Raw genomic sequence first — 18,182 nt, 5'->3', positions numbered from 1 at the left:
TAGAATAGCTTGCTTTGTTGTGTTTGTCTTGAACCCCGGGAACCTCGGCCCTACCCCTTCGGTTGGGGAGACACCGCTCCCTGGTCACCACCTATGTGCCCTTCCCCCTCCCTCTGGACAAGCTGCTGCTCCTGGGGTGGGGTGGAGGGTGAGGACAGGGGACCGAGCTCCTGGCTGGTCGGTGGCAGTCTTGTCGTCTGGCTTGCTCTCCTCACAAGCCTCTGGGCCTGGCCTGTCGGGGGGACCTGGCTTCCTCTCCCTGCCCTGAGGCCTAGAGGCAGGGCTGGCCTCCTTCCGCACTACTCGCTGCTCTCGGGAGGGGCAGCCAGGCCACCCTGTAGCTCCTGAGCACTTGGAATGTGGCCAGAGATGGGCAGGAAGCATAAAATTCATACCAGATTCCAAAGACTTCATACAAAAGAAATAAGTAAACCAAAGAATACCAAATTCGTCACTAATTTCTACAGATCCTAGGTCGAAATGACAATATTTTGCATATATTGGCTTAAAGAAAAAGGGCATTATTAAAACTAACCTCACCATCTTCTTTTAACCTTTTTTTTTTTTTTTTTTTTAATGTGGCCACTAGGAATGGAAATTGTCATAGGTGGCTTGCATTTGTGGCTCCGTTCGTTCCCACGGGGCCGCAGCAGCCCCTTCCCTCCGAATTTCTCTGCCTCTGCGGGTCGCAGCGCTGGGTGCCATGGGCTCTTCGCACCTGTGACGGCTCCCCCACACTCCTGGGCTCCCCCACACTCCTTGGCCTCCCCTGGACTGGGATTGCCGCTCTTTTCCATCCGGTTCCAAACTCGCGGCCGAGACCATTTGAACCACTGGCTAAGGGAGCCAGTAAGTAGTCACTGGGCACCTGCTGTCGTCAGGGGCTTGGAGGCTCCGATCGATGTTGTCCTGAAGAAGAAGAAGAAATAGGTCGCAAAGACGCATCACCTGTTGGGAGAGAAGGGCTCATGAACCGCCAATTCGGACAAAATGGGAAAGGTTCTCTGAGGGGTCGAGGTTTAAGCACCCCTGGAAGCAACGGGAGGGGGGCACGCGGCCTGTGGTCGTGGGAGGGAGCGCCCGGGGCCGCGGCAGGTGCAGGTGGAAAGGGCCCCGCAGGGCCGGGCGACAGCGCTACAGGAGCCAGGGCGGCAAGGCCGCAAGGGTGCGGGGACCAGGCGGCGCTGGGGGGCACCGGGGGCTCAGGCTGCGGAGGACCCGGCCTCGGGGGGAAGGAGGGGATGGCCTGATGTCGCCGCCGTCGGGGGACAAGGCTGCAGTCCTGCCGGGTGCAGAGGCAGGAGGGTAGGATTCGGGCGGCGCGGCCTGGTGCGCACCTGCGGGGCCTGGCGGGGCGGGGAGGGGCTGCCGGGGACTCGCTGACGGGTCACAGCTTCTTCTTCTTCTTTTTTTTTTTTTTTTAAGATTTTATTTATTTATTCATGATAGACACACAGGGAGAGGCAGAGACACAGGCGGAGGGAGAGGCAGACTCCCTGCGGGGGGCCCGATGCGGGACTCGATCCCAGGACTCCAGGATCACCCCCCAGGCCAAAGGCAGGCACCAAACCACTGAGCCACCCAGGGATCCCCCGGGTCACAGCTTCTGCAAAGGTCTGCAAGTCTGTTCTCCGACGGGAGAGCTGCTTTTGCACTGAAAAGTTTAGCAGAAGGATGCCAGGGTGGCTCCCGGGTTGAGCATCTGCCTTTGGCCCAGGGCGTGATCCTGGGGTCCTGGGATCGAGTCCCCCGCAGGGAGCCTGCTTCTCCCTCCGCCTGTGTCTCTGCCTCTCCCTGTGTGTCTTTCATGAATAAATAAATAAGATCTTAAAAAAAAAAAGTTCAGCAGAACAGTGACCTGGTTCACCTGCCTCCGGGCGGGCTGGCTTCCCAAGGCAAGACGCAGGACGGTTATTACAGGTGAAAGCTCATTCTCCGGTCAACGCCTTACCTGTCAGAACCTTCTCTCCAGCCCTCCGTGACGGGGAAGCCAGGGCAGTGAGCAGTTCCCGAGCTCTCCTCTTGTCTTTGTTCTCGAAACCCCAAGGCCAAACGCCGGAGCACCCTGTCACTCAGGGATGGGGCCCCCTACACCGGCTGGGAGCCAGCACCAGCTCCGCGGCCGTGGGCCCTGCTGGCTTGCGCCCCCTCTTGTGGAGAGGGAGTGCGGGGGAGTGCCTCGCTCCCCCCAAAAGTCAACATCGGGGTGCGGTTTATATCATAAAGAAAGTGAGCAGGACGGCTGGGTGGCTCAGCGGTTGAGCCTGGACCTTCCGCCCAGGGCGTGATCCCTGGGTCCTGGGATCGAGTCCCCCATTGACCCCCCTCCCGCGGGGAGCCTGCTTCTCCCTCTGCCTGGGTCTCTGCCTCTCTCATGAATAAATTAATAAAATCTAGAAAAGAAGGAAAGAAGAAAGAAAGAAAGAAAAAGAAAGAAAGAAAGAAAGAAAGAAAGAAAGAAAGAAAAGAAAGAAAGAAAGAAGAAAGAAAATGAAGGGAGAACCTCTCTACAGAAGTGGGAGGGGGGAATTTTTTTCTTTTTAAGATTTTATTTATTTATTCATGAGAGATATATATAGAGAGAGGCAGAGACCCAGGCAGAGGGAGCAGCAGGCTCCACGCAGGGAGCCCGGGGCAGGACTCGATCCCAGGACTCCAGGATGACGCCCTGGGCCGAAGGCAGCCACTCAGCCGCTGAGCCACGCGGGGGTCCCATGGAGGAGGGAAAATTAAGGTGGGTGATGGGAGGCTTAAGGAGCCACAGGGGCAAGTGCGAAGCGGCCGAGAAGGTCCGAGGTGCGCGGCCGGGAAGTGGGCGCTGCAGCCCGAAGCCCGCTCGGGGCGCGCTCCTCACCTGCGGGGGTGAGGCCCGGGTCCTGCAGGAGCCACAGAGAGGCGGTTGCAGAGCTGCTTCCCTCAGGCTGCCGGTTCTCAAGCACATGGCCTGGAAGGGCTTGAGAAGACCCGGCTGGCCCAGCGCCCCCCAGGATTGCAGGCTCTAGAGGTGGGGCGAAGCCAGCTCCTGGGTGATCCTGGTGCTGCTGCTCCCCGGAAGGCAGGGAGTAAGAGCATGAGTTCAAATGGAAATTCTGCAGAAAGTAGCCGTTGCTTTCGCGGGTCCCCACCACATGCGGGCACCGCCACCCCTGAAGGCCTGCAGGAGAAGCCCGAACTCCTGCCCCCCTTAACCTGACGGTCTAGAGACAGACACCCATAGTCTCTGGAGGGGTCTTGTGGTCCCTTCTTGGAGATGGACAGGGCCGGGCAAAGCATGGCTCGCACCCTGGCAATACCGAAAACCCCGACAAACTGCAGCTTCGAACTTTCCTTGAATCTGTCCGACATCCGAGGTCACATGGCAAACAACTGACCCAGAGTGGACATCTCGAGCAAGACGTGGGACATAGGGATCTAAGCCCTTGCTTCCTTGGGGCAGATGCTATAAGAATTTGCTAGAATTTTTTTTTTTTTTTATTTCTGTTTTAAAAATGAGTTTTGTTAAGGTCCTCTGTGGGTTTTGGGCCACAATTTGAAATTCATTTTGAGAAAGGGCCCCAGTCCTGCCACTTCCAGTTCCCCCAAATGACAGCCAGGCCATAAGGCAGGGACGGTGGAAAGAAACGAAAAGCTCCCAAACCTTCCATCGTATCAGGGTCCTTAAGGCCAGGAATGAGACTGGATGAGTTTGGACAGTTGCAGGAAAGCCCGAGTTTGGGGTGCCAATAGGGCCAGCTGGGGGATCCCCAGTCCGCAGCACCCATGCTAATTGCTGCAAATGGTATTTGTGCCGACAAGATACGCAAGGCTCCAGGATTGGACCAGCCAGTGTGGACCAACAAGGATTCTTTTTACTGGCAACGTCCACCATGGGGGGGGGGGGCTTGTCCCTTTGCAGATCGGGGGACACCCCTGAGCTTTGTTCTCCAGACAGTGTTGACTTTCCAGCACCATCCCGCACACAGCCTTGCAGTAAATTCATCCCATGTCCTTATAATAAAAGAAGCGGAGTAAATGTGATCTCTTAAAAATTGTCAATTGCTGGGCAACTCCTGTAACTTTTTCTATACGTAAACGTTTTGGCCTTGCATGAGAGACACCTAACTCTGGGAAACAAACAAGGGGTAGTGGAAAGGGAGGTGGGCGGGGGGACGGGGGGACGGGCACTGAGGGGGGCACTTGACGGGATGAGCACTGGGTGTTATGCTCTATGTTGGCAAATTGGACTCCAATAAAAAAAATATACAAAAAAAAAGTTTTGGCCTTGGATGTCAGAGATAAATCTGGAATGTTAGTGGAAGCTCTGAAATCTGGAAATATTTTTAGCGGGCTTTCTGAATTCTTGAATATGAAGCCCATGAAAGCATATCATTTTTCTTTCCTGGGGACTTTTGGATAACATAAAAGAATTTCAAGGGAAAAAATGTTCATCTTCCAGAAAATGCTGATAACTGAGATTTGCTGCTTCTTAATGAGGGGCCAATAGAAGTGACGCTAAGTGGAGAAGGGAAGAGTAATTCTTCACCTATTTTATGTTTCTTATTCATTGTATCTTATTCTTCATAGCTTTCGGGATTTCTCCATCTCTCTGTAGCCCATACTCCCTGGAAACATGCCCAACTCAGTTTCTCCTCTCAGAATCTATGTGGATGATTTTTACTTCCTGTGAACCCTTTACTACCTCAACCATCCTTTTTACACCATACAGCTTGGCCCACTTACCAGGAACCCAAGGAGAGGTGTAGGCCTTGAATTAAGAAGCGTTCTCTCCTTAGTTGTCAACATAAAATAAATTTTCTAGAGTTTCCAAGAATTCATCAGTAATCTATGGAGAATTCTTGGCGTTTGGCGTTTCTTGGAATCATTCACTTCCACTCATCCTCCCTTCAAGCAAATTGCGTCATTTAGAGAGGAATTAAACCCATGTTCCAAATATCTGGAGTTGTGAGTCTTCTACATTCCATCCTCAAAGGGAAATAATAATTGGCAGTCCCATACATGATCCCTGGTCTCACCTGCCTTGGTTTGGATCTGCCGAAGGAGTCTCACATCTAGAATCTTTATTTTTTATATATATTCTTAAAAAAATTTTTTTTTACTTATTTATTTAAGAGAGTGAGCAAGAGAGAAAGAGAGCATGAGCTGGGGGAAGGGCAGAGGGAAAGAAAGAAGCAGACTCCCCGCTCAGCAGAGAACCGGATGAGGGGCTCTATCCCAGGACCCTGAGATCATGGTCTGAGCCGAAGGTAGACACTTAACCCATGGAGCCACCCAGACACCCTCACATCTAGAATCTTTAAACTGGACAGTTGTGAGCCGGATTCCCACCCAGTTCCATATACTGGGCTCCACGCAAGCTGCCCAACATATAGAGTCACATTTAATTTGAGGACTGTTTTGGAACTGGCCAACTTCTCCCCACCAGTAATTAACCCAGGCCCAAATCAGGTGTCCTGAGCTGCCATCAACCTTGAGTTGACCCTTTGTGCCTACTCTCACCCTAATGCCAGTAGTGAGTTGGTATGTGAGATCGAGGTGCCTGAAATAGGCCTGAGCTGAAAGTGCCCCCCACCACATTCCCCTGGCAGTTGGCTTCCATTTGGGTTGAAGGAGATGATCCTTGTGAGCGAAAAACCATCCAGGGCACGGGTGCTCACAACAAAGCTAAGCATGACATATGATTTCTTTCGCTTGGACATTCACACGATTTTCCAAAAGTCCTTAAATACCCCCAACACTAAAAGTCTGATGTCCCAGAAGAATAAATATATCCCCCCCCATCCCCGCAGTCACACACACACACACACACACACACACAAGTCACAGAAGAATATCACCGCGCAGGAAAGGGATTATGTTAATGAAACGCTAAGCCAAGTATCGGTGTCCATTTGCTCATTCTTGTTAGGATTAAGCTGAAAGCCGTTTATCTGCTGCTAGTCACTCAGGGATAGATCTTGGCTTTACTTTTGAAAGAGATTCTTGGCACAGTTTCATTGTTAGGGCTACGGGATCCAAGACAAGAAAGAAATTGTCCTTAAGGAGCATACAAGAGTTATGGTCCTCAGATCTTTATCTGTCTCGATGTTTGGAAAACTTGCTTTGAGAGCAATAACATGGGGCTGGAGTAGAGGCACCGGCAGGAAGGGGAAGCGGAGCGAGCCGCCAGGAAGCTGGGTGCTAGCAGCTCTGATCTTGTCCCGAGCAGGGGAGCAGAGTTGGACAAGAGCTACAAGTACGCCAGGGTAAGACCACTGCGTGTCCGAGCAGAGTGGGGCGGTGCTGGGTCCCTATGGCTTGGTGTGAGGGACAACTGAGGGTCCGTCATGGGAAGTTCATGAAGACGCATACAGTTACTGCACTCAGTGTGGCATCAGTCCCTGACACAAGCTTCCCCAAGTTGTATCAAGTCTCCGTCTCCATCCACTTCCTCTGAACCAGCGGAGCGACTACCAACTTCTCTTGATTTCTGCTTTTCAAAATTAAATCGAGGTGGGCTTCATGGTGATGACAGCTCTGAGCCGAAGGCCACAAGGACAACCTTGCAGGCCCGAGTGGCGCATCCACCTGGATTCATCTTTATGCGGAAGATTTCATTTATGTCTTCTTTCATTTATCCCTGGCTCTGACTCCAAATCCAGTCGCTGTAAACTATACAACATGACTGTTTATACCTCACTTAAAAAAAAAAAAATAGGGATCCCTGGGTGGTGCAGCGGTTTAGCGCCTGCCTTTGGCCCAGGGCGCAATCCTGGAGTCCTGGGATCAAGTCCCACATCGGGCTCCCGGTGCATGGAGCCTGCTTCTCCCTCTGCCTGTGTCTCTGCCTCTCTCTCTCTGTGTGACTATCATAAAAAAATAAAATTAAAAAATTAAAAAAATATATATATTTATCCCATATATCTCACTTTTTAGAAGCAGAGTAAAGGCGAGGCACCTGGGTGGCTCAGTCGGCCAAGCATCTGCCTTCGGCTCAGGTCCTGATCTTAGGGGCCTGGGATCGAGCCCCAAGTCGGGCTCCCTGCTCAGCAAGGAATCTGCTTTTCCTTCTCCCTCTGCCCCTGCCTCCATTCATGCTCTCTCTCTCTCTCTTGCTCCTGCTCTAAAGTAAATAAATAAGAATCTTTAAAAGAAGAAGAAGAAGAAGAAGAAGAAGAAGAAGAAGAAGAAGAAGAAGAAGAAGAAGAAGAAGAAGAATCAGGGTAAAGGCAACAGCCATCTTAGACATTTGCTCTTTCAATATATATACCCTCTCTCTTGTTCGCTTTTCACCCAGGGCCTGTTGCTGTCCAAATTATATGTGAAGGGTATGTCTGAACAGGGAAAATTACTACTAAAAAGAGTCTTTGGGTCGATTTTTTTCACCACCCAATGAATAGAATGCTTGGGCTGCATTAAAATCTGTTTGATCGTTTAACAAAATTATTGAGTCCATAATATATGCTAGACACTAGGCACTGGGCACAATGCAGAAAATAGGGCTGAAATCCCTGCTTGTGTAAAATTTCTATTCCAGTGGTGATACAGGGAAAGAGGAAAGAAGGGAAGGGGGTAGGGAGCACTGGTGGTCACAGCGATAGTGTGATTTTATCGAGGACAGTCCACAGAGGTGATGTTTGCAGAGATGTTTGAGCAAAGAGCTGAAGGGGAAGAGGGGAGACAAGTGGATGTGTGGGGCAGCATATTTCTGGAAAATGTAGTAGGAAGCAGGAAGGCCATGCAGTAAAAGCCTGCCTGGTGCCATGGCAGAGTGCATGGAGGCTGGGGGGCTGCAGGAGTAAGGGAGGAGGCAAAGCATCCTGTGAAGAAATAATTATAATTTCAAAAAAGTGTTCTTTCTCAATGTGATTCTTTTTTTTTTTTTTTAAGATTTTTATTTATTTATTTATGAGAGAGACAGAGAGAGAGAGAGAGAGAGGCAGAGACACAGGCAGAGGGAGAAGCAGGCTCCATGCAGGGAGCCCGACATGGGACTCGATCCCGGGTCTCCAGGATCACACCCCGGGCTGCAGGCGGCGCTAAACCGCTGCGCCACCGGGGCTGCCCCCAATGTGATTCTTTTTAAAAAAATTTTTTCCATTTATTTATTCATGATACATGCAGAGAAAGAGGCATGGAGAGAAGCAGACTCCCCGAGGAGCAGGGAGCCCAATGCAGGACTCGATCCCAGGACTCCCAGATCATGCCCTGAGCTGAAAGCAGACACTGAACCTCTGAGCCACCCAGGCATTCCTCTCACTGTGATTCCTTTAAAAAAAAAAAAAAAAGATTTTATTTATTTATTCATGAGAGACACCGAGAGAGAGGCAGAGACACAGGCAGAGGGAGAAGCAGGCTTTCCGCGGCGAGCCCGACGTGGGACTCGATCCCGGGACTTCAGGATCACGCTCTGGGCCGAAGGCAGGCGCTCAACCACTGAGCCACCCGGGCGCCTCTCAATGTGATTCTTAACCAAATTACTTTTCTGACTTTTCTTTCACCATCCTGAGAAGATAAATGACTTGAGGTGTCAACTGTATCATCACTAGGAATATTAGAAATTATGAGAGGGGTGCGCTATCTGATCCCCTTTCCAGTGTTACACTGATTATCCTAATCACAATCATCTCCATTGTGACCACTAGTAACACAGTGGCTCCAGAGTTTACGTCGTCTCATCTGACCCCGTAATGATGCCTGGATAGGGGGTGCCTGGGTGGCTAAGCAGTTGGGTGTCTGCCTTCGGCTCAGGGTGTGACCCTGGGGTCCCAGGATCGAGTCTCACTCTGGGTTCCCTGCAGGGAACCTGCTTCTCCCTCATGCCTGTGTCTCTGCTTCTCTCTGTATCTCTCATGAATAAATAAATACCATCCTTATAGGAAAAATAATGCCTGGATAAGTGTTATTTCCCATTTTGCAGGTAGCGAAAATTTTCAGATAGATTAGGTAACTAAAATGACTTAGTTAATGCTGGTGGAGTGTGGACTAGAAACTCAGTATTATTTGTGCCAAGTACTACATCCTGCTTCCAGGCCAGCAGCACCCAGTATACCTCCTCGAAGTATCCTTACCCTCTATAATTCTTCCTCTTAAGAGGAAAGATTTGGGGGTGCCCGGGTGGCTCAGCGGTTGGGCATCTGTCTTTGGCTCGGGGCATGATACTGGGGTCTTGGGATTGAGTCCCGCATCGGGCTCCCTGCGAGGAGCCTGCTTCTCCCTCTGCCTGTGTCTCTGCCTCTCTCTGTGTGTCTCTCTTGAATAAAAAATAAATAAGTAAGTAAATAAATAAATAAATAAATAAATAAATAAATAAATAAATAAAATCTTTAAAAAAAAAAAAAAAGACAAAAGGTTTGTAGCTAGAAAAGACTGGCTTACCAAATAAGGAAAAAGTAAACTGAACAATGACATTTGCTTCAGTGTGATATATCACAGTAAAACATGAGAAACAACCTGAAAGTCTAATAATAAGAAATAGGTAAGTATGGTGGGAAGAATAATGGCCACCCTAAGAGATCTACGTCCTAAAAAAAATTTAAAAAAAAAAAAGAGAGAGAGAGAGAGAGAGAGATCTACGTCCTAGTTCCTGGGACCTGTGAATGTGTCACCTTACATGGCAGAGGGGGGTGGCGGTTGGCTGGACTAAGGTCCCAGGTGGAATTAAGATTGCTAATCAGGGAGATTATTGAGGGGCCCACTACAATCATGGGTGTCCTTAAAAGCAGAAGTGGAAGACAGGCATGGTGGGAGGCAATGTTGCTTGCTTGGAAGATGGAGGAAGGCCCAGAAGCTGAGGAGCTCAGGTGGCTTTTGGAAGTTGCAGAGGGCAAGGAAATCTTTCTGGAACCTCCAGAAGGACCACAGCCTTGCAATACCTGGCCTTCAGCTCCGGGAGAGCCATGTCGGACTGCTGACCTCCTGAGTTGTCAGAGAATAAATCCGTGTTGTCGTAAGCTGTTCTGTTTGTGTTGATTTGTCGCAGCAGCAACAGAAAACTAATACCGTAAGTCGGTAGGGACTATGTACTCTAGGGCCTGTCATGCAAGCATTTAAATATGTAGGCGGTCTATGTGGGAGCAAGGAAAATTTGTAGGATCTACGTTTAGAAAGCACCGCATAGGGGCCCTGGGTGGCTCAGTCGGTTAAGCGTCTGCCTTCGGCTCAGGTTATGGTCCCGAGGTCCTGGGATCGAGTCCTGCATCGAGCCTCGCATCAGGCTCCCTGCTCAGTGGGGAGTCTGCGTCTCCTTCTCCTCCCAACCTCCCCACCCCCACTAGTGCTTTCTCTTGCTCTCTCTCTCTCTCAAACAAATAAATAAAATCTTAAAAATAAATAAATAAAAAAGCACTGCATAGACATGTATACACAGAGTGGTTAGAATTAGGCTTGAAAAACAAAGAGACAAAACCTTTCGTTCCACAGACGGAAAATCTGGGAGAAAATTCGTAAAAATGCGAACGGTGCGTAATGCGAGTGGTGAAATGATGTTGATTCATTTTTCTTTCAAATTTTATGAATATTTCAAATTCCCTTTATGGGCCTGTATAGAGAAAAATACAAAAGTGAAGTCTTAGGTTGATTTATGAAAGTAAAGATCCCATTCAGAGAACTGTGATGATATATGTTGCCCAGACAGACCGCTATCAATCATCACATCTGTGGGAAAAGAGCAGCGTTCTTTCCTATTTTATCTAGGAAGCCATATGGAGAAACAGTTATCGTCTTAGCAGCTGGTACCAGAATTTCTATGTGGGGAGAGACCGCTTTAATTGAGAAGTTGAAAAGAAGCTTTATGAAGCTCACGGGCCGGAAGAGGATCCTCAGGCCTGAGTGTCTGGCTAAAACTCGCAGCGCATAGTAGAGAGGGAGCAGAGGGACCCAGGCTGCTTGGGGCTGAGCTCAGAAGAAGGTGGAGGTTTTTTTTTTTTTTTTTGGAAGGAGATTTTTGAAGGAAAACATCCCCACAGCGTGTTTTCAGAGGAATTCAGTGGGTCGTAGTTCGGGTAGCTCCTCGTCACCCCAAATCTTCAGCCAAACTGTAACTTATCCACGTCTGATTGGGTTTCAGGGGAAACACTTATAAGCGGGGCAAGATGTGTGTGGCCTGTGTAGACGGGGAGAGAGAGCTGAGAGCTGAATCACACGTCCCTGCAGAATGCGCTCAGGCCTCCATTGGTGGTGTGCCTATCACGTGCCTTCAACTTGGCTCAGTCACCAGGGCCACTGGGGTGGATGTCTCAGGGCCTGATCACCGTCTCCCCTTCCTAGGGTCCTGCATGGTGCATGACCAAATACCAAGTGTTCGCAGAGCTGCTTCACTACTTCGAGTTGCATTTCATACATACAAGCATCTTAGAAGCCAGCCCTTGGATGACCTGGGAGTTGCACCAGCTTGTTGCAAAGCAACCACTAACCTGATCCCCTAATTGCCCGTGGAAATGCTGTTCCCCAGGTGCTGAGCAGTTACTCACTCTCTAGAGTCAGGGACCTGCAGTTATTCGGAGGAGTCTCCGCACTGGGGCTGTCTTCAAAAACCCAGAAGATGCTGGGAGGGGGAGGTTGTTAGAGAATCCATGGAGAATTCTGCAGCCCCTTGGGTGCTCTTGGGAGCTGAACAAACTTAACTTCCCTAGACACTCCAGAAACAGTTCAGAACTCCTGAGGTGCCCATGATTGAAAACAAGGAGGCTTCCCTAGAGATCCTTTGGGTCAAATCCAACTTGGCTCACAGTGGTCTTTCCAGGGTGGCAATGGCTCCTTGGGTTCTCTCCTGTCCTGTATGGAGGGCTCAGTGCACTAGAACGCCGTTGGGATCAGAGGGGATCCCAGAAGTCTGGTGTCTGCAGTGGGTAGCCAGACTTGTTGCCAAAAATGTGCTGAAGTAGCAATGGTGAGAGTAGCACACGTGCACTTGTGTGTTCACGTGCATGCACATATATACACTCGTGCCTACTTGTGCCTGCTGGGCAGGTAGGAGTGGAACCAGATTTTGTGCCTAAGACACGATTTTGAGGGCCCTTTTTTAGAAAAAAAGAACACTACATTATAAATTCAAAATTAAGTAAAAAAATTGAAATACATATTTAGAATGAGAAAAAAGATTGCAACACATTACAAATATGAAAAAGCTTGCAAATACCAAAAGCATCACAAAATCTGGAAGAGTCACATATCTTCATTAACTCCCTGGCACACCCCTATAATATTTTTTTCCTACATTTTTCAGCTGCATTTTCTTTGATCGACTTTTTAGATGACAAGGCTTTTTTAAAAAAAGATTTTATTTATTTATTTATTTATTTATTTATTTATTTGAGAGAGAGAGGACCAGGGGCAGAGCGATGGGGAGAAGCAGACTCCCTGCTGACCGTGGAGCCCGATGTGGGGCTCAATCCCAGGACCCTGAGATCATGACCTGACACTTAACCAACCAAGTCACCCGGGTGCTCCGATAATGCTTTTATAAATGTTTTCTGGCACAGGAATTCAAAGGCTTTCCTCTATCTAGCATGATTGATTTTTTAAAAATTATTGATAGCATAGAAATTGATTTCCAGCTTACCAATTCATTTTCAAGTCAAAATGACGTTCTTTGTCAAAAATGTCACGTAAACTTTTAGAATCCATTGCCAGGCTTGGAAAGCCTATCAGGTTTCTTGCATGTATGAGCTCTCAGATTTCAGGGCATTTCAAGTTTCCTTACACAGCAACTAATCTTTTTTTTTTTTTTTTTTTTAAGATTTATTTATTTATTTATGATAGACATAGAGAGAAAGAGAGGCAGAGATACAGGAGGAGGGAGAAGCAGGCTCCATGCCAGGAGCCTGACGCGGGACTCGATCCCGGGACTCCAGGATCGCACCCTGGGCCAAAGGCAGGCGCCAAACCGCTGAGCCACCCAGGGATCCCACACAGCAACTAATCTTAAATGTTCTTTGAACTGGTGACTCTCCTCAAACAATATGTCACTGACGGCCTTGTTTAGTGCTATACTATTTTTGTGATAATTATTGTCAATATCAGTATTCCTTATCAAATTGGCAAGAAATTTAATTTTCTTCATCTGTGTTTATATGATTCACTTTTTTAATGAACTAAATTAGCAAACAACCCAAGTGCCTATTCATTGCTCCTGTTTACAATTTCTTTCTTGCTCTTCATATATGATTGATTTTTTCATTATGATCTAAAAGGATCCTTTAATTGTCATTCTTTTCTCTGTATCCTCGTAATTTCTACTGATTTCAAATATGTATCATATACATGATACATCTATTGATTTCATATATAGTTTTTTTACTCATAGAGTGAGATGATATATATGAAATGCATATTATATGTAGTGAAAATATATTTCATATATTTGAAAATAAATATCATCTGACATGTTTCATACACACATATAATTTCACTGTATCATGAGATTATTATTTTTTAAATATTTTTTAAAAAATTTATTCATGAGAGACACACAGAGAGAGAGGCAGAGACATAGGCAGAGGGAGAAGCAGGCTCCATGCGGGGAGCCCCGTGTGGGACTTGATCCCGGGACTCCAAGATCACACCCGGGGCCAGAGGCAGGCGCTAAACCGCTGAGCCACCCAGGGATCCCAATGAGATTAAAATTGTCTACACTGAACTATCACGGTCTGCTCCTAATGAGAGAGAACTTCCATTTTGACTTGAAGTTACTGAGAACTAAATCTTCTAATTTGACTCACCTCCTGATTGGAAGTTTTTCCACAGACCAGCTTCTGGCTTTCTGTATTTCAAACTTGCTTTCTCCTCCACTACCCCATACTTCTGGTGCTTCTAGGCATGATTGATCGCACACATTAATATTCTTTGCTTCTGGGCCTAAATGTCATGGTTCCAGATGAGTCATCCCGGGAGAAGATGGAAGTATTCCTGAAAGCCATTCCTACATCAGGATGACTAATAATAACTTAGGTATAATTACAAATATTTCCCACTAAACCCACTCTCTCCTAGTCAGATTTTTTTTTTCTGAGTCAGATTTCAAAAATGCCATGGCCATCTCCAGTGCCACCCAATACAAAGACGGGGTGTCCTAGTGGAAAGAGACTTAACGAATTATGGGTGAAATACATTACTTTTGCAAATTTTATCAAAACGTATGAGCATGTGGAAACGTTGCCTTGAAAGGGGCCCAGGTGTGCTGTGGAGCCTTTAAGCTTCATTAGTTTCCTGGGCAATCCACTTCAAGGAACAGGAGTAGGTAACTGGATAATGCATTCTACTAGAACCTTCTCCATCCTCTTTTGTTGAATCCACCTATGGTGTTGCATGGTTGTGCATATATTTTAATACACGCTCATATTCGCCATATCTCTTTCTCTCATTGTTCCAACATTTCCAAAGGAAATAGCTATGTTAGAACCATAGTTCAAAGCAATCTATTACAGGGGCGCCTGGGTGGCTCAGTTGGCTAAGCATCTGCCTTTGGCTCAGGCCACAATGCCGGGGTCCTGGGATCCAGCCCCACGTTGGGCTTCCTGCTCAGTGAGGAGTCTGGCTCTCCGTCTCCCTCTGCCCCTCCTCCCTGTTCATGCTCCCTGTCCCTCTCTCTCTCTCTCTCTCTCTCAAATAAAAAAAGAAGTAGATTCTTTTTTAAAAATGTTTAAAGCGATCTATTACACACAGAAACAATTTTTAGTAGTTATTTTTCCCCATATGAAGCAAGAGTTGTACTTTCAGGTTGAGAAAGAAATTTGTATGTGATGATTTCAATAATGCTAACACTTTGCCAGGAATATAGGAGATTTTAAAGGAAATAAAATTATTTCTACACTACCACAATGATAAAAGTTTCTGCCTATTATGAAAATAAAACTTTGAATAAAGTGTAAAACAAGCCACCAGCAAGTTGTTGAAAAGGCTTTATTCTTCTGACGAACAATCCTTGCCTGTTTGAATAAGATTCACATTTTCTTTCTAAATCTCATCTACAAAGCTTTATAAAATGAATCTAGATTTATTAATCATTTCTGTATCTTTCATCAGTAGCCCGAAAAATCTTAATGAAGACTCTACTGACATTAGAAGATCCATTGCAAGAAGAAAGACTCTTTGTGTAGATTTATGGGGGCGGGGCGGAGGGGGCGTGCAGATAAATCTGTGTCCTCCTGGATCTTAGTGAATTTTTTCTGGTCCAGCGTGTGTGTGTGTGTGTGTGTGTGTGTGTGTGTGTCTCTTACATACAACCCAACCAAACACTTCCTTTTGCAAATATTATGATTATCATTATCTCTGTTGCACCAGGGGAATTTTCAGCATTCTAAAAATAATTTCAATTCTATGGAGTCAGAATGTTTTTAGTTACTGCTGCGCAAACAGTGGGGTTTCACATCAGATCCATCTTGAAATACTATTAAAGACTCAGAGAATGATAAAAATATGAAAAATGCTTTGAAAATTAGGATAAGTAAACCTGATTAAAATCAACTTCTATACTAGCCAAAGGATAAAATTCTAGTGTTAATGGTTGAGCTCCAAGGCCTGATAAAAACCTGTTTCCTTTCTCTCTTCCTCATCTTCTGTTTGCTTCCTTTCTCACTGTCTTTTTTTCTGTGCTACTTCAACAGCAGCTAGGACTGGTTTTAGCTCCACCCTTAACCCCTTGTCTACCGGCCTTCGTCAGAAATCCTCAATCTAGGAGTAAGGAGGAGCCAGGTAGGCTCAAGGCAAAAGGTATGCCTTAAGGCAAATTTTTTCCTTCTTGTTTTCTTCCCAAGTCACCTGCTGTTGATTTTAAATTTTTGTACAACTGGATTAACATTTCCTCTCCCACTTGTACATATTTCATGATCATTATAAGCAATTCATTTTATTATCACCTTCAGCCATGCAAAATTAACTTTTTCGATTTGATTCATTTTGCTCACAAATACCACAATGAATACTAGTTACCGAGGTCTAAAAATTGCTCAATTTTTATAAAAAGCTTGAGGGTAAAAATTAATATTCGTGGAGATTGCCCAGGGAAAGTGAAATCCATTGCTGACTCTAGATCTTCATGAACCCCAGGTTAAGGACCTTTGCGGTAACCAAGCATGTACATTAGTTATTACTGCATAACAAATAACCCCCCAATTCTCGGGAGCTTGCAACAACAAATATCTATTTTTTCATGCACTGGTCTTTGGATCAGCTACAGCTTGCTAGTACTCATCTGGGATTAGGAGGATTTGCCGCTTTCCCTCTTCCTCCTCCTCTTCCTCTCCCTCTGTGAAGACTGTGAGCCTTCCCCCCAGGTGGGTGTTCACATGCGCTCTCTCTCTTTAAAATAACAAACAAACGTAAAGAAATAAAATCTTTAAAAATAAGATAAGATAAATAAAAACAGAGAGATCTAGGGTTTGAGCCATTATATAAGCATCTGATCCCAGCCATTATTCTTTGTTTTGTGTTTTGGGGTAATTTTTTAGCTCTGTGCCTTTCATCTTCTCATTATGGACCAATACTATTAGCTTGATTCTTCAGTTTTTCAAATATCCAGTTCCTTTCCTCTTACATCTGGCTTTGGAGTATTTCAAAGGTTAAATGAGGCACTTTCCATAATTGGGAAAATATACGGCAGAGGTTGGGGGTGCTGTTAAGCTTAAGAATGCAAGGAGGTGACACTTTAGGTAATAATACAATTCATCCGGACACATGGTAAGTGCTGGCGAGATATCTATAAATATTAATAGGTTATCTTTATATTATGTGTCTGTTTTAGTTATTTGCCTTTTTCTGGAGTCTTCATGAATAATGATACTGACTGTGAGCCTGACCCTTTTAGATAAATGCTACACTATATAATTATATTTTAGAGATACAATATTATTTGAAAAGTCACCTCAATCCTATTCAGACATATTGCATTTTGTCCGGGACTCAAGATCTTTGACGAATGCAAACTTCACTGACATTACTCATTACATTTAGTGGAGACAGGTTGGCTGTGGGCATATTTTTAGCTCCATTAGATAGATGAAATTAGATTGTGCTTTTATGTTTTTGGATTTCCAGACCTTCTGTATCTTCTGAAATCCAAAGTCTGCTTATGGGGTAGCTTGAAAATATGTCTACAAATTCTCTGGTATTGCTTCCTTAAGAGGTTAAGTCTAATTCCTCTCCCCTTGAGTGTGGGCTGTACTTAGTGACTCACTTCTAACAAACAGAATGTGACTAAAGTGATGGTACGGGACTTCCAAGGCTGCGAGCTCGAAGTGTGGCCTCTCCTTGCTGTTTCTTTGATGGCTCATTCTCAGGGAAGCCAGCTGCCATGTTGTGAGAACACTCAAAGAGCCCTACGGGGAGGCCCACGCTGCAAGGGACAGGGGCCTCCTGCCCACAGCCATGTGAGCACACCATCTTGGAAGCAGATCCATCGGCCTTCGTCAGCCTTCAGATGACCGCAGCCTTGCTGATGTCCTAACTACAAAATCTCAAGACACCCTGAGTCAGAATCCCCCAGGTAAGCTGCTCCCAAATTCCCATCCCACAGAAACTGTGAGGTGGTAAGTGCAGATTGCTTTGAGCCACTGTTTTGGAGTAATTTGTTGGCAGCAAAGGATAAACAACACAGCTTACCACAGAACTTTGCTGCTGGAAACTCTCCTGAAGGATTTGATATCCACACCATGTGGTGTCTACCATAAGTAGAGTCTGAACTACACGGTGGGTTCATCGTGGTGAGGAAAACAAACCCGGAATCTGCTTTTGGGCCTCTTATCTTTGAATTCCACAAACATGGAGTGAAAGAAAAGGAGCCAAAGGTTTGTGATGTTGAGGAAGTTACTTAATATCACTTGTCCTTGATTTATGAAACAGAGAATAATATTTACTTTGCATTGCTGTGAGGTTGAGAAATGACATTAAAGTACCTAGCATGAGTTGTCACTCGTAAGTGCTTGTTATTATTATTAGAGAGGTGGATTTTCACCACCAGCTTTTTTTTTTTTTTTCCAGACTTCAAGTTAGAGCCCCTGCATGATGCCAAAAATGTCTCATCATTGCATGAGGGTGGAAAGCAGCATTGTCACTGCTAGTTTTGGAAAGTTAGTAACTTGACTAGGAAAAGCTCTCCACTGTCTTTCTCAAAACTGTTGGTTTTAAAACCTCTCAGGGAAATGATGGTGCCATGGTTTAGATTTGACTCAGTGCCTCTCATGAGCTGGATGTGAATGGATCTTCTCATT

General features: G+C 46.2%; 2 long non-coding RNA genes across 3 annotated transcripts in view; one reads left to right on the top strand and one right to left on the bottom strand.

Annotated features, from left to right (window-relative positions):
• Nucleotides 1-544: 544 nt before the first annotated feature.
• On the bottom strand, nt 545-13,777 carry LOC144308135 (uncharacterized). The gene is made up of 2 exons (XR_013374758.1): nt 13,698-13,777; nt 545-948 (listed from the first exon to the last, which is right to left on the bottom strand). It is a non-coding gene; the product is annotated as an uncharacterized LOC144308135 (long non-coding RNA).
• Nucleotides 13,778-17,150: 3,373 nt separating this feature from the next.
• Nucleotides 17,151-18,182, top strand: part of LOC144307832 (uncharacterized) — a 60,043-nt gene continuing 59,011 nt past the window's right edge. For both annotated transcript variants that reach the window (XR_013374530.1, XR_013374531.1), the window contains exon 1: nt 17,151-17,458. This is a non-coding gene — a long non-coding RNA (uncharacterized LOC144307832). The remainder of the gene's footprint in view (nt 17,459-18,182) is intronic.

Source organism: Canis aureus, chromosome X, assembly GCF_053574225.1.
Source record: "Canis aureus isolate CA01 chromosome X, VMU_Caureus_v.1.0, whole genome shotgun sequence".
NCBI lineage: Eukaryota > Metazoa > Chordata > Mammalia > Carnivora > Canidae > Canis > Canis aureus.
Note: the sequence above shows the minus strand (reverse complement) of the source record. Positions and strands in the feature narration are given on the sequence as shown.